Genomic DNA, 17,506 nt, shown 5'->3' on the forward strand with positions numbered 1-17,506 from the left:
CTTGTTAGAAAGGCAAATTCTCTGGGATCACCAAAGATCATGTAAAGTGTGGTTATTACAAATGAAAATTGCTGTATTCTAATTAGTATTGGAACCTTATGTTAGAAAAACTTTAAATGGAGCCAAAGATTTAAGATATTCATACCAACATTTAGATATGCACTAAATGTTTATATTAACTATGTTACTCATTCTTTAGCTCTTAACATACTTGCTAAAGGTCTTATATCTGTCTTTTCAAGTAATTCATTTTAATCTTCCCTATTTATTCAGCTAAAGACTGAAACTTTGTTATGAGTAATTTTATTCTTCTGCGTAACTGGAAATTGGAAAATGTCTTATGGGAATTTTTGGTGGGGTGTTCTATTATACTTTAAGAAATGTGTAGTTACCATTAAAATATTTTTCTATTAAGTTTGTCTTTACAGAATATGAACTTACAATTGTGACTTGTGGCTTATGGAATTGGAGTGTAGAGTGCCTGACCTAATAATGTTGTGAATTTAAATAAGAATGTATTTCTGGTGACAGTTTGTTCTAAAAGTATAAGCAATTTTATATTAAGTCAATATAAAGAACTAGCCAGCCTCGGATTTTGTCTCTCTGCATTGTGATCAAAATGAATTCTGAGACAAGAGAAGTTTGTCTTTAAAGATGTCACCCTAATTTCATTTTAATAACCTATTATTATTCAATAAGTTTATTTTTTAACATCTTTATTGGAGTATAATTGCTTTACAATGTTGTGTTAGTTGCTGCGGTATAACACAGTGAATCAGCTATATGTATACATATATCCCCATTTCTCCTCCCTCTTGTGTCTCCCTCCCACCCTCCCCATCCCACCCGTCTAGGTGGACACAAAGCACCGAGCTGATCTCCCTGTGCTATGCAGCTGCTTCCCACTAGCTATCTATTTTACATTTGGTAGTGTATACATGTCCATGCCACACTCTCACTTTGTCCCAGCTTATCCTTCCCCATCCCTGTGTCCTCAACTCCATTCTCTACATCTCCATCTTCATTCCTGTCCTGCCCCTAGGTTCTTCAGAACCATTTTTTTTCTTTTAGATCCATATATATGTGTTAGCATACGGTATTTGTTTTTCTCTCTCTGACGTACTTCACTCTGAATGACAGACTCTAGGTCCATCCATCTCACTACAGATAACTCAATTTCGTTTCTTTTTATGGCTGAGTAATATTCCATTGTATATATGTGCCACATCTTCTTTATCCATTCATCTGTCGATGGACACTTAGGTTGCTTCCACGACCTGGCTACTGTAAATAAGGCTGCAATGAACATTGTGATACATGACTCTTTTTGAATTATGGTTTTCTCAGGGTATATGCCCAGTAGTGGGATTGCTGGGTCATATGGTAGTTCTATTTTTAGATTTTTAAGGAACCTCCACACTGTTCTCCATAGTAGCTGTATCAATTTACATTCCCACCAATAGTGCAAGAGCGTACCCTTTTCTCCACACCCCGACCAGCATTTATTGTTTGTACACTTTTTGATGACGGCTGTTCTGACCGGTGTGAGGTGATGCCTCATTGTACTTTTGATTTGCATTTCTCTAATGATTAATGATGTTGAGCATCCGTTCATGTGTCTGTTGGGGATCTGTATATCTTCTTTGGAGAAATGCGTATTTAGGTCTTTTGCCCATTTTTGGATTGGGTTGTTTGTTTTTTTGATATTGAGCTGCATGAGCTGTTTGTAAATTTTGGAGGTTAATCCTTTGTCAGTTGCTTCATTTGCAAATATTTTCTCCCATTCTGAAGGTTGTGTTTTTATCTTGTTTATGGTTTCCTTTGCAGTGTAAAAGCTTTTAAGTTTCATTAGGTCCCATTTGTTTATTTTTGTTTTTATTTCCATTTCTCTAGGAGGTGGGTCAAAAAGGATCTTGCTGTGATTTATGTCATAGAGTGTTCTGCTTATGTTTTCCTCTAAGAGTTTTATATTGTCTGGCCTTCCATTTAGATCTTTAATCCATTTTCAGTTTATTTTTGTGTATGGTGTTAGGGAGTGTTCTAATTTCATTCTTTTACATGTAGCTATCCAGTTTTTCCCAGCACCACATATTGAAGAGGCTGTCTTTTCTCCATTGTATAGTCTTGCCTCCTTTATCAAAGATAAGGTAACCATAAGTACATGGGTTTATCTCTGGGCTTTCTACCTTGTTCCATTGATCTATATTTCTGTTTTTGTGCCAGTACCATACTGTCTTGATTACTGGAGCTTTGTAGTATAGTCTGAAGTCAAGGAGCCTGATTCCTCCAGCTCCGTTTTTCTTTCTCAAGATTGCTTTGGCTATTTGGGGTCTTTGGTGCTTCCATACAAATTGTGAATTTTTTTTCTTCTGGTTCTGTGAAAAATGCCATTGGTAGTTTGATAGGGATTGCACTGAATCTGTAAATTGCTTTGGGTAGTATAGTCATTTTCACAATGTTGATTCTTCCAATCCAAGAACATGGTATATCTCTCCATGTGTTTGTATCATCTTTAATTTCTTTCATCAGTGTCTTATAGTTTTCTGCATACAGGTCTTTTGTCTCCTTAGGTAGGTTTATTCCTAGGTATTTTATTCTTTTTGTTGCAGTGGAAAATGGGAGTGTTTCCTTAATTTCATTTTCAGATTTTTCATCATTAGTGTATAGGAATGCAAGAAATTTCTGTGCATTAATTTTGTATCCTGTGACTTTACCAAATTCATTGATTAGCTCTAGTAGTTTTCTGGTGGCAGCTTTAGGATTCTCTATGTATAGTATCTTTCATCTGCAAACAGTGGCAGTTGTACTTCTTTTCTGATTTGGATTCCTTTTATTTCTTTTTCTTCTCTGGTTGCTGTGGCTAAAACTTCCAAAACTATGTTGAATAATTGTGGTGAGAGTGGGCAGGCAACCTTGTCTTGTTCCTGATCTTAGAGTAAATGGTTTCAGTTTTTCACCACTGAGAACGATATTGGCTGTGGGTTTGTCATATATGGCCTTTATTATGTTGAGGTGTGTTCCCTATATGCCTACTTTCTGGAGGGTTTTTATCATATTTGGGAGTTGAATTTTGTCAAAAGCTTTTTCTGCATCTATTGGGATTAGTTTATGGTTTTTATTCTTCAGTTTGTTAATATGGTATATCACTTTGATTGATTTGCATATATTGAAGAATCCTTGCATTCCTGGGATAAACCGCACTTGATCATGGTGTATGATCCTTTTAATGTGCTGGTGGATTCTGTTTGCTAGCATCTTGTTGAAGTTTTTTTTTTTTTTTTTTTTTTTGCGGTATGTGGGCCTCTCACTGTTGTGCCCTCTCCCGTTGTGGAGCACAGGCTCCTTGTTGAGGATTTTTGCATCTATGTTCATCAGTGATATTTGCCTCTAGTTTTCCTTTTTGGTGACATCTTTGTCTGGTTTTGGTATCATGGTGTTGGTGGCCTCGTAGAATGAGTTTGGGAGTATTCCTCCCTCTGCTATATTTTGGAAGAGTTTGAGAAGGATAGGTATTAGCTCCTTTCTCAATGTTTGATAGAATTCGCCTGTGAATCCATCTGGTCCTGGGCTTTTGTTTGTTGGAAGATATTTAATCACAGTTTCAATTTCAGTGCTTGTGATTGGTCTGTTTATATTTTCTATTTCTTCTTGGTCCAGTCTTGGAAGGCTGTACTTTTCTAAGAATTTGTCCATTTCTTCCAGGTTGTCCATTATATTGGCATATAGTTACTTGTACTAATCCCTCATGATCCTTTTTATTTCTGCAGTGTCAGTTGTTACTTCTCTTTTTTCATTTCTAATTCTATTGATTTGAGTCTTCTCCCTTTTTTTCTTGATGAGTCTGGCTAGTGGTTTATCGTATTCTCAAAGAAACAGCTTTTAGTTTTTTTGATCTTTGCTGTTGTTTCCTTCATTTCTTTTTCATTTATTTCTGATCGGATCTTTATGATTTATTTCCTTCTGTGAACTTTGGGGTTTTTTTGTTCTTCTTTCTCTAATTGCTTTAGGTGCAAACCTAGGTTGTTCATTTGAGATGTTTCCTGTTTCTTAAGGTAGAATTGTATTGTGATAAAGTTCCCTCTTAGAAGTGCTATTGCTGCATCCCATAGGTTTTGGGTGATCGTGTTTTCACTGTCATTTGTTTCTAGGTATTTTTTGATTTCCTCTTTGATTTCTTCAGTGATCTTTTGGTTATTTAGTAGCATACTGTTTAGCCTCCATGTGTTTTTATTTTTTCCAGTTTTTTTCCTGTAATTGACATCTAGTCTCATGACCTTGTGGTTGGAAAAGATACTTGATATGATTTCGATGTTTTTAAATTCACCAAAGCTTGATTTGTGACCCAAGATATGATCTATCCTGGAGAATGTTCCATGAGCACTTGAGAAGAAAGTGTATTCTGTTGTTTGTGGATGGAATGTCCTATAAATCTCAATTACGTCCATTTTGTTTAATGTATCATTTAAAGCTTGTGTTTCCTTATTTATTTTCATTTTGGATGATGTGTCCATTGGTGAAAGTGGAGTGTGAAATCCCCTACTATGATTGTGTTACTATCGATTTCCCCTTTTATGGCTGTTAGTATTTGCCTTATGTATTGAGGTGCTCCTGTGTTGGGTGCATAAATATTTACAGTTGTTATATCTTCTTCTTGGATTGATACCTTGATCATTATGTAGTGTCCTTCTTTGTCTCTTGTAATAGTCTTTATTTTAAAGTCTATTTTGTCTGATATGAGAATTGCTACTCCAGCTTTCTTTTGATTTCCGTTTGCATGGAATATCTTTTTCCATCCCCTCACTTTCAGTCGGTATGTGTCCCTAGGTCTGAAGTGAGTCTCTTATAGACAGCATATATATGGGTGTTGTTTCTGTATCCATTCAGCCAGTTTATGTCTTTTGGTTGGAGCATTTAATCCATTTACGTTTAAGGTAGTTATCGACATGTATGTTCCTATTACCATTGTCTTAATTGTTTTGGTTTTGTTATTGTAGGTCTTTTCCTTCTCTTGTGTTTCCTGCCTAGAGAAGTTTGTTTAGCATTTGCTATAAAGGTGGTTTGGTGGTGCTGAACTCTCTTAGTTTTTGCTTGTCTGTAAAGGTTTTAATTTCTCTGTCAAATCTGAATGAGATCCTTGATGGGTAGAGTAATCTTAGTTGTAGGTTTTTCCCTTTCATCACTTTAAATATATCCTGCCACTCCCTTCTGGCTTGCAGAGTTTCTGCTGAAAGATCAGCTCTTAACCCTATGGGGATTCCCTTGTATGTCATTTGTTGTTTTTTCCTTGCTGCTTTCAATTTTTTTTTTTGTATTTAATTTTTGATAGTTTGATTAATATTTGTCTTGGCGTGTTTCTCCTTGGATTTATCCTATTTGGGACTCTCTGCACTTCCTGGACTTGATTGACTATTTCCTTTCCCATATTAGGGAAGTTTTCAACTATAATCTCCTCAAATATTTTCTCAGTCCCTTTCTTTTTCTCTTCTTCTTCTGGAACCCCTATGATTCGAATGTTGGTGCGTTTAATGTTGTCCCAGAGGTCTCTGAGACTGTCCTCAGTTCCTTTCATTCTTTTTTCTTTATTCTGCTCTGCAGTAGTTATTTCCACTATTTTATCTTCCAAGTCACTTATCCGTTCTTCTGCCTCAGTTATTCTGCTATTGATCCCTTCTAGAGAGTTTTTATTTTCATTTATTGTGTTGTTCATCATTGTTTGTTTGCTCTTTAGTTCTTCTAGGTCCTTGTTAAACGTTTCTTATATTTTCTCAATTCTATTTCCAAGATTTTGGATCATCTTTACTATTATTATTCCGAATTCCTTTTCAGGTGGAGTGCCTATTTCCTCTTCATTTGTTAGGTCTGGTGCGTTTTTACCTTCTTCATCTACTGTGTGTTTCTGTGTCTTTTCATTTTGCTTGTCTTACTGTGTTTGGGGTCTCCTTTTCGCAGGCTGCAGGTTCGTAGTTCCCGTTGTTTTTGGTGTCTGTCCCCAGCGGCTAAAGTTGGTTCAGTCGGTTGTGTAGGTTTCCTGGTGGAGGGGACTAGTGCCTGTGTTCTGGTGTATGAGGCTGGATCTTGTCTTTCTGGTGGGCAGGACCATGTCCGGTGGTGTGTTTTGGGGTGTCTGTGACCTTAGTATGATTTTAGGCAGCCTCTCTGCTAATGGGTGGGGTTGTGTTCCTGTCTTGCTAGTTGTTTGGCATAGGGTGTCCAGCACTGGCTCTTGTTGGTCGCTAAGTGGAGCTGGGTCTTAATGTTGAGACAAAGATCTCTGGGAGAGCTCTCGCTGCTTGATATTACATGAGGCCAGGAGGTCTCTCGTGGTCCATTGTCCTGAAATCAGCTCTCCCACCTCAGAGTCTCAGGCCTGGCTGGAGCACCAAGACCCTGTCAGCCACATGGCTCAGAAGAAAAGGAAGAAAAAAAAAAAGAAAGAAAAATAAGTAAAATAAAATAATTAAAATTTTAAAAATTATTAAAATTTCAAAAAAGTTTAAAAAGTGATAAAAAAGGGAAGAGAGCAACCAAACGAATAATCAAATCCACCAATGATAACAAGCGCTAAAAACTATACTAAGATAGACAAAAAAATCAGAAACTAGTCAGTTGGATACAGCTAACCCCAAGTCTACAGTTGCTCCAAAAATCCACCACCTCAATTTTGGGATGATTTGTTGTCTATTCAGGTATTCCACAGATACAGGGTACCTCAAGTTGATTGTGGGGATTTAATCCGCTGCTCCTGAGGCTGCTGGGAGAGATTTCCCTTTCTCTTCTTTGTTCGCACAGCTCCTGGGATTCAGCTTTGGATTTGGACCCGCCTCTGCGTGTAGGTCACCCTCTGGGGTCTGTTCTTCGCCCAGCCAGGAGGGGGTTAAAGGAGCGGCTGATTCGGGGGCTCTGGCTCACTCAGACCGGGGGAGGGAGGGGTATGGAATGCGTGGCGAGCCTGCGGCGGCAGAGGCCAGTGTGACTTTGCAATAGCCTGAGGCACGCCGTGTGTTCTCCCGGGGAAGTTGTCCCCGGATCCCGGGACCCTGGCAGTGGCGGGCTGCACAGGCTCCCGGGAGGGGAGGTGTGGAGAGTGACCTGTGCTCGCACACAGGCTTCTTGGTGGCGGCAGCAGCAGCCTTAGCGTCTCATGCCCGTCTCAGGGGTCCGCGCTGATAGCCGCGGCTTGCGCCCGTCTCTGGAGCTCCTTTAAGCGGCGCTCTTAATCCCCTCTCCTCGCGCACCAGGAAACAAAGAGGCAAGAGAAAATCTCTTGTCTCTTCGGCAGCTCCAGACTTTTTCCTGGACTCCCTCCCGGCTAGCCGTGGCGCACTAACCCCCTGGAGACTGTGTTCACGCAGGCAACCCCAGTCCTCTCCCGGCATCTGACCGAAGCCCGAGCCTGAACTCCCAGCCCCGCCCACGCCAGCGGGTGAGCAGACAAGCCTCTCGGGCTGGTGAGTGCCGGTCGGCCCTGATCCTCTGTGCGGGAATCTCTCCGCTTTGCCCTCCGCTCCCCTGTTGCTGCGCTCTCCTCCGTGGCTCCGAAGCTTCCCCCCTCCGCCACCCACAGTCTCCGCCCGCGAACGGGCTTCCTAGTGTGTGGAAATCTTTCCTCCTTCACAGCTCCCTCCCACTGGTGCGGGTCCCATCCCTATTCTTCTGTCTCTGATTTTTCTTTTTTCTTTTGCCCTACCCAGGTACGTGGGGAGTTTCTTGCCTTTTGGGAGGTCTGCGGTCTTCTGCCAGCATTCAGTAGGTGTTCTGTAGGAGATGTTCCACATGTAGATGTATATGTGGGGAGGAAGGTGATCTCCACTTCTTACTCCTCTGCCATCTTGAAGTGGTCTCTACTCATTAAGTTTTTATTTAGCACTTGCTATGTGTTAGGCCTCCAGTCAGATGCTGGGGATGGAGATGACCATGATAGTTTTTGCTTGTAGGAAACTCATAATGTGGTGGAGAAAATAGACATCCAACAAATCATTACAATTAAATGTAGTAAGTACTTTTACAGATAAAGTGCTATGGAAGTACATGGGTGAGTCAGGGTCCATAGAAAGGTGATATTTGATCAAGGTCTTGACATTTGAATAAGAGTTTACTAGGAAAAGGACATTTCAAGAGGGTAGATTAGCAGGTGCAAAGGATAAAACTGTGAAAAGGCCTAGCATGATGAAAATTTCAATATAAAAAGAGTGAGGTGCATTGGCGCCAGATGACAAAAAGTCTTGCATGCCCAATTTAGGAGTTCCTTTTTTTCTTTAAACTTTTTTTTTACAAAAAGCTTTTAAGTGATAGAGAATTTCACGATGAATTATAATTTTTAGGATGATAATTGTAGAAGCGAATTGTAGTTGTGTAAGCAGCAGTATAGACGATTGATTGCAATTGGGGAAAATTGGGTGCAGGGAGACAATCTCTGAAGGAACTGAAATAGCCCAGGCTAAGAATGGTGATGAATGTCTAAGCTCTGGCTGTATCAGTAGAGGTGAAGAAACATATTCAAGAGGTATTAGTGTGGTAGAATTGATAAGACTTAGTAATTGATTACTTGTCGAGGTTGAAAGAGATAACAGAGTCAAGGATGACTCTAAATTTCAAGGTTGGAAAACTGGGAGGATGGTGATCCATTTACCAAGAGAAGTAAAATACGAGTGGGTTTGGAAGGGAAGAGAATGAGTTTCTTTCTGAACATGTTAAGTTTAAGTTGCTTGGGTGACATCCTGGTAGATTTTCCTGTCAAGCAGTTGTTAATGTGTGCCTAGAGTTCAGGAACGATCTGGACTGTTGATATAAGTAGATTTGAATTCACAGGTTTCTTATAGTAGGAGATGCCTGGGGATGGATGAGATTACCCAGGTAGAATGTGTAGAGTGAGACCTGAAAAAAGTCAAGGGCAAAAACCTGATTCTATCATCCATGAACTGAAATAAACATGTTTTCAACCTATTTAAAATTTTAACTAGCACCATCCTTTGCTATATTGACTTATGTAAAGTATAAATATCCAGGAGGTGAAGGTCTAGAAACTTGGGGTCTTCTTGCTACTGACTTCATGATCTTTACAGACGCCTAGGAAGGGAAATATGTACCTCTTTGGGAGAGAAATGAATTAACCTACATTAGGCAAAATTGTGGGCCCCGTGATCATCTTTTTTGTGAAGTCTGGAATCCTCTTTGTTGTTCTAGTCCATATATTGCTACCTATGTGTAAAAAAAAATGTTGATTTTCACAAATACATGGTAGCATCTTGCATCGACCTAGCTAAAGGTGAGCCTGACATTATTTTTAAGGAGTAAAATTCTTAGAAAATCATTGAGTTTTAAGATAGGAAGGAAGAAAGATAACATAGTGTTGATTGGGCACCTGCTATAGTTCCAGACACTGTGCTAGATGCCTTTTAAGCTCACCAGCTGTGCAGCCTTAAGCAAGTTACTTCAGCCCTCTGAGCCTGTAAAGTTCACTGCAAAGTTGACTTCATCATTATCATCATCAACACCATAATCACAATGATAAAAGTAGTAATAATAATAATAAAAAAACTTGAATAGTACCTGCTCTTTTCCAGGACTCTGCTAGATGCTTAAATTTACTGCTCATGCATGCCTTATGAGATATGAGATGTTATCTCCAGTTTACCAATGAGGTAACTGAAGCTTGGAGAGAAATACTTTTCCAGTTTCTGCAGCTAAGAAGTAGTAAGAGTTGGGTTTGGAAATCAAGTCTGTGACTCTCGTATGTACATCATAAGGTTGTGATATGGATTAATTGTGATCATAAGTGTGAAAGTTTTTAGGGACTCAGTAATTGTTAGTTTCCCTTCATTTCCTTCCCTAAAAGACTTGTCAGCCTCTTTGTGTTCCGATGACCAAGGGTTTACAAGGAGGTTTAAAAAGGCTTTCTGTTCTGATTTTCTTTAGTAAAGGGTAGATGATATGCTATGTAATTTATAATGAAATATTCCTGAGTCTGTTTGTTGTTTTTCACTTTTTAGGGAAGTTACTGTGTCATTCAATTCAGGGCTTGTTGGGGGGAAACATTAATAAGAGGAAATACTTGATCCCATTTAAAAGTATCTTCATATTCTTATCTTTATTTGCCAAGAAAGCAGAATCCCCCCTCCGCCATGTACACAGAGTGCTGGATTTTAAAACTGGTTTTCTTATTTTCCAAAAGCTTTCGAATTAAGAGATGGACACCAATCTAATATTATTCACAATTCTTTGCTAATAGGATGAATGAGGCTTAGGCAAGCTTACTTTATATGACTTTTGGTAGGTCTAATAGCAGGGGTACATTTCCTGGAGGCACACAGGCTAGCAACTCTTCCCAAGCAGCCTCACTTCCAAGGGAGGCATCCGTTAACTAAGAAATTAGTAAAAAACAAATGAAAAAAAATATTGTTATATAAATCAAGGATAATAATTTTAGTTATGAGAATTGCCCTATAATTTTTATAACAGGTAAGATTAGTTTTGAATACAGCCGTTTTACTGAAAAGTAATTATGAATGAAAGTCACCCATGCATAAAAAAAGGTATAGGGAGGACCTATTACAAATCCCAGAAGATCGTAGACTCCTGAGATACTGAAGCTGACACAGACATTTCATTTCTCCCTTCTTAACCTCTGTTTTGTGGCTTCTCTTTCTCCTAATATGGTTTTTGTTTGGTTGGTTGTTTTCTGCTTTCTGTATTACAACCTAAACCTAAATCTCACATTATCGCCATCTGGTGGAAAAAAACTAAAACTGCCAATCTGTATTTACCAAGATTACATGGGAGCAAAGCTTATCTGTCATCCATCTATCCATCCATCCGTTTTTTCAGTTACTCATTTATGCATCAAACATTCATTTAGTGTCAACTGTTCCAGGTACTTTGTTAGGTGAATGCAGTTCATCTTGAAATAAATGGGCACAAGTGACTGTTATTTTCCTCTTAATTGCCCCTGGCTAATAAGCCACTTCATCCCACAGCGGAAGCTGCTCAAACAGTATTGCCACTTGTGGGTTCAAGGTGTAGACAGAAGCCCAGATTTGAAAAGCACATTTCTTGACTCTTATTTCAAGCACTTAGCAGTAGTATAAACTATTGTTGGCTTATGTCTAAACAGTTTGGATAACAGTTCCTACAAAAATCTTGAAAGAACTCAACCTCAGAATCTGTATTTACGTGGTAAATGTCACAGATGGCAGGTGTAATATAATGTAGCAAAGCCTGTGAAATGAAAATTTCAACAGCATTTGATCACCTGTGATGAATTTTCTGCTGTAAGCATGTTATGCTTCTAGTTGTCACAAGTTTCTAGCATAAAAATCTATAATGACTGCCCAAAAAATTAAACTCTAAGAGAAAAGTAAGTTATTTAGCAACAACTCCAATTTGCTCATGTCTTTCAGCCAATATAATTTGTTCATGAAAATTTAATCAATAAATAATTATTTATATAGCGTCTAAAACTGGTATGGGATATCAATGGCACTTGTGCCACTGCTCTCTCTACCTGTCCTATGGCAGACATCCCTGATCAAACAGTTGTGCTCTTTCTTGTTGAGCCCAACTGCGGCCTCACATCCTTATCATCACAGCATTCCATGCAAACATTGTCAGTCAATTAGAGTTGGCAAGAGAGATGAAACCTATTTCCTATCTGTGTTCTGCTTATCTGTGCCAAGTTCTCTGAAGATATAGATGAATAAGAAGCAATCTTTACCCTCAAAGAATTCAGAGTACGTTTAGGAAGGCAGGTATAAACCAGCTACAGTGCTGCAATATGATTGATGTTGCAATAGTGGTGTAGGTAAAGTACTATGAGAGTCTAGAAGCTAGAAACATGTACTCTCTTTGGGGAATGATAACGATGATTATAAGTGAAATATCTAACATTCATTAAGCACTAGGCATTGAGTAAGGCACTTTAGATGGATTATGTTATTTAATCTTCCCAATATGCTATGAGGTTGGGATCATTATTATCCCCATTGTAAAGATGAGTAAAGTGAGGCACAGAGATGCTCAATAACTTGCCCAATATTACAGAGGTAGTAAGTCATAGGACTGGCATTGGAACCCAGGCAGTCTGACATTAGATCCAACTGCTGTATGCAGAGATAGCTCCAAATTCAGATCTTAAGTTCAAGGAAATGGTGTCACTGTGCGTGTGTGTGTGTGTGTGTGTGTGTGTAATCATCTAGAAATAGATGGTTCCTGAAGTAGTGAGAGTAGAAAAAAATCATCCAGTGAGAATATGTACAGTCAGAAATAAAGAGAGCCAAGTATCATACCCTGAGAAACATCTGAATTTAAAGGAGTGGGCAGAAGAAAAGAGTTGGTCTTGAGATGTCAGAGAAGAATCAAGGGGAAGGGGTATCACATAAGCTAAGGGAAGAGGCTTTCCAGTGGGAAGATGTGACTAAATAGTCAAACACTTCAACAAATAGAATGAAAATTGAGAAAAAGCAATAAAACAGGCAATTAAAAGGTCACTTCTGACTTTAGACCAGAGATTCTCTACCTTGGTTGGACATTAAAATTACCTAGGGAGTTTTACAAATCCCAGTGCCAACCCTGCTCTTCAGACCAATTAAATCAGAATTTTCAGTGGTGGGACCCAGGCATTAAAAAAATCTCAAGGAATTCCAATGTGCATTCAGATGAGGATCTACTGCCTTAGAGTAAACAGTTTCAATAATCTTAGAGAAAGACGCCAAATCCAAGGATTTGAAGAGTGAGTACAACTGAATATAATGACTGGAATAAGGCTCTATTGGAGAATGTTTAGGAATCTCAGGTGGAAGGAAAGGCTTTGAAAGGGTTCATTGCTTCCTCTGAGACAGGAAGTAAATTCCAAAACGGAGTGGCAAGTGTTGAAGTTCGAGTCTTGGATAAAGGAGGGGAAGGTTGTCTGCTCAAAGTGTGCGTCAGGAGCTTCAGATGAGTAATGAGGGAGGTTTTTGACCTGGCCAAGATGGAGTGTACATACATATCTGCAGCTCAGGTGATGCAGGACGGAAGATGGAGATGTGGGAATATTAATGACAATAAATATTATTGACCACTATGTGTCAAGTAGTCTGCTGAGTGGGTTCACATATTGCTTGTATTTAGTCCTTGTCATAACCCTGTGATGTAGTGATAATCGTCATGACCCCTATTTTATAGAAGTACATAGCTTGAGTAGATAGCAGAGCTAAAAAATAAATTCATGACCGATGTTCTTTCCACTACATTATTAGGTGCAGCCCTAGTACATGATGTCCACACTGTGCTCCATGCTTTCAATATTCTCATTTGAAAAAATGGTTTCCAAACAGTATTGAGTGCCAAACTGAAGTTGGAAATTCTTTATTTTGGGGGATGCCACTCTGTAACAGATTTAAAGGAGATAGGGTATTTACTTTATGTGTTAAAGTTTCTTCTTCTAATGAAAAGGGAACTCCAGACTCTCCTCCATATTGTTACCGGTGATCTTTGTAAAAACACAAATCAGATCACACCATTCTTCTGAAAATCCTTCAGCACGTCCCAATGCCCAGAGAAGTGGTTCTTCACAGCAGGGGGTAGAGGGGGGCACACTACTAAATGCTTTGAGAGTCTAGTCAAAGCTCTCTATCTTCTTTGCAGAAAAAAATGCACACACACACAGTATCTGCCATGTATTTCAAGGGTTTCAGGAAGCTTGAAGTCATTCTACATCCATGGACCATGGGTTAAGATTCTCTGCTAAGGGAATTTCATCTCCCCTGAGTTAATGCAACTTAGATCTTCCACGATCTAGTACTAAAAGTAGAAGGTACAAGGAGAAGCTGTTGGGGGTGGAAGACTCAGCCCCTGAATTTCACCTTCCCTTGGCACTCAGTCACCTTGATTTATTATGTTCCTCATCAGCTAGGAAGTTTTCTACCCAGTGCTAAATCCACAGGTTGTCTGCATTTTGTTTCCAACAAGGGAGACAATATTTCCTTATATAGACACTTACATAGCACACCCCTACATACAAATAATTTTAAGTTAGGCTGATATGTGCAAAAATGTATATTGCACAGGTAAGTTTGGATGCCGACTGTGGAGAAGGGAAGAGAACCAAACAGGTGGAAAATTGGAGGAAGGATATTTACAGTGATGCACTATAGAAGTTGTACCTTCATGCAACCTTCAGGAAGTCCTCATTTCTGTAAAACTCCCCTTTGCTCTTCATTTAGCCACGAGTATAGGTAGCCACAGTCAGTCACAATTTGTCGCTTCCTAGATACCAAGTCATTATCAAATGGGAGGTTCACCTAGTAGGGCTAAATTGCATGGAAGTAATTCTCTATATAGATTCTTAAACTAACTTTATAAAACAATACGCAGTTACCACTAATTATAGACATATTACACAGTGTGGTTTTACCTTTGACCATCTCTCTTGTTGATGGACACTCTTTATCCAGGAATAGCTAGGTCAGTTTCCCAATTCTTCAGCCTTGCTGCTTCTGAGGCTACATGGCCTTTTGCTCTCAGTCTGAAAATATCTCATCTCTGCACACTCATCCATTTCAGCTGCCTATCCCTGAGCCCACTTTGCTTAATACTTTGTTTAACCCTTTAATGCTTCTTTCTCAATCTAGATTAAAACCTACACCACAGTATGGAGAATAATTCTGGTGTTTTCTTCTTAAATAACTCTTTACTCAGTGGAATTATGTATTTTCCTTTGAGGATCTACATGATTTCAGAAGGAAAAGACTGGCTCCCTGGCTGAGTGTCACAGAAATGACTATGCCCCGGGAAACAAAGCAACTGTCCTCTTTTTAGGTGCATAATTTGGTTGCTCTTTTTGAACTGCTTCAGCTACAGGGCAGGCTCAAAGGGGATATATACCCTGGGGTTGTGAAGACTGGGGAAAAAAAGCTTTGTTCTTTTCCTTTTAACTCTTTAGGGCCCATTTATTATATGGTTAACACAAAGGCCGGACAAGGGTAAGTCAGATCATTTGAATGACAAACATGATAGATAACATGGCTGAAGCAGAGAGACTATTGAAGATTGATGAAAAAGGGAGGTTGGTGAAACATAGAAGAAAGCAGTTGCTAAAACCTAAAAAGTGAAGTGAAGGGGCATGGATTTGTTTCAGTACATAACAGGGAAGCTGTGGCGTCTTGAAGGATTCATAGAGTTGATTGAGACTATATCCATGTTACATGTTGATTCTCTTTTATTACAAAGATTTGAACAAGATTTCAGAATTGGCATTTGAAAACGTAGCTTTATATTTCTGTGAACAGCAAAAAACAGTTTTAAATATTTGCAAAGGAATGACTGTGAGGTATGCCAACATGTCCTGTCAGGAAATTGCCCTGTCAGAAAACGGTTATTCTGCTTTTTTGGTCATCTGTGATGCAGAACTAGCTCCATATACAAATAAGTTCTATTTATTATCTTCAGCACTTTTCTTTCTCATTATAATTCTGAAAGGGTCTAGAGGTGACAGAAGATAAATCTTGAATCTTCTGGAACCTTGGAAATAGTCTCATTTGAAGCCTTTATACTAAAAGCTGAGGATTCTGCTGTCCCGTCAGTGTAAACTGAACCATATGCAGTGCTATTTTGGTGCCAGTCATTCCTGTAACACATGAAGTATTTAATTTTATTACTCTTGAGCCTTTAACTGTTTGAGCAAATGACCGTTTGTGTCTTTTATGTCATGTAAGAAGAAGTTAGAAATGAGCTCAAAGGCAAAAAAAAAAAATGAAATTAATAAGGACACGCCCAAACCTTTCATAGAATTTAAAGGTGTAAGGTAAGATTCATTTCTCTACCTTCAACTAAGACATTTACAAGGCTTCGCTACTAAAGTCCAATTATGTCTCCTCATTAATGGTTCAAGTCTAGAGTTTCGAGAACACTTTAAAAAATTATCACATTGACATACAAGTAGGCTGAATGCTAATGTGTCTGAAATTAATCAATAAATATGGTCCAAAACCACCTTCACTAATTGGAAAAAAAGTAATGTGTGGTATTGAAAAATGAGAGTCACAGGAAATGCAGAATTTTATTGTACATTTTCTATGTATAAATACACATATTTATATCATATACTTTGTGATCATCATTTATATATATGTAACATAATGTATAGTTTTATATTTATATAATTTATATATGTAACTTAAAGAAACAGTGAGGTAGATTAATTTTTAATGGAACGGCTCTCTGATTTTTTTCCTATTGATTGCATTTTCTTAAGCAAGACATACTTGTATATAATAATGGAGAGGCAAAACAGAAGAGAAGCTATATGAAGTAGCATCTAAAATTCGAACATGGATACATGCCTCCTGTTTTTCCCATAGTTTCCCACTCCAAATGCCCTATGCTCCAAGTACGCTCAGCAAGTGTTAGTGGCTGGCAAACTATGTGTTTCTCAATTGTTCCTCTCAAACTACCTCTTAAATAGATGGCAATAAAGCTGATTTCTGCTGCATCCTAACTGTAACACACTGCCAAGTCCCTCAGTCAGCATGCTGTTTCCAAGCCACACTGTGATTGGCGGGGCCAGTAAATATGGTCAGTGGGCTATGCAACCTGTCTGATCTATTTGACTTACAATTGGGCTGGCTATGCCATCTTTCTGCCACCATGCTTTTGGAATTAACTTTAGAGCCTAGAACAGTATTTGGCACATAATAGGTGTTTGATGAATATTTATTGAACAAATGAATTCATTAAATATGTCACACTTAATATTCTCTTCTGGTAAATTAAATTTGTAAGAGGCTCAAATTTGAATTTTGCCCACCTTGATTGCTACATATCTTTTTTACTTTTCATAGAAGAGTATTTGATAGTTTTAGTGTATGATACTTTGTCTGAATGGTTTGTAGTCTTTGCCATACCATAAATAACAAATTTAGATAAAATTGAAATATAAGTTCAAAACCTTTTGCAGTTAACAACAGTTAGCGTAAAATTCATTGACAGAAAGCTTTCTAAAATGTGTGAGTCTTCTTTTTTCCCATGCCTTAGTTTGTAGAGTTGGATTTGGATGTGGGATTGGTTTAAGTGACTTTCTGTGTATGAGGAGGGTGTTATTCTGATCAGTTACTTCCAGTTTTATTGTACTAGGCTATAGATGTAGCAGCCAATGAAGAATGACCTCAGTGTAGAAATATAGAAACAAAGCTCAGAGGTGGCTTTGTATTGTTCATATTTATCTCATTCTTATCAATGCCAGCTGCCAGTGATGAGTGGAAAGGGAGATAATTCCAATTAAATGAGACTCCCTATTATTTAGACTTTTAATCATGGTTATGCTGTACTAATAAGATGATCTAAAAGGTCTATTTGCAATTCTTATTTGCACATACTTAAATATTGTGGGATTGAAATGTAAATTTCAGTATAAAGTTTGGAGCCCATGTTGTTAGGATAGAACACGGTGGAGGGCTGTTGTCCCGGATTTGTAACCTTATGTGATGTCCAGATTCAACAAGAGTACCATCAAAAAGTTACCTTTTCAACAAAG

The 17,506-nt window shown here is 38.5% G+C and overlaps 1 protein-coding gene across 1 annotated transcript in view; it reads left to right on the plus strand.

Moving 5' to 3' along the window:
- Positions 1–17,506, plus strand: part of TENM1 (teneurin transmembrane protein 1) — an 806,315-nt gene that overhangs the window by 231,727 nt on the left and 557,082 nt on the right. The gene's annotated exons all lie outside the window — the stretch shown is intronic.

This window comes from Globicephala melas, chromosome X (assembly GCF_963455315.2).
Source record: "Globicephala melas chromosome X, mGloMel1.2, whole genome shotgun sequence".
In the NCBI taxonomy this organism is placed as follows: Eukaryota; Metazoa; Chordata; class Mammalia; order Artiodactyla; family Delphinidae; genus Globicephala; species Globicephala melas.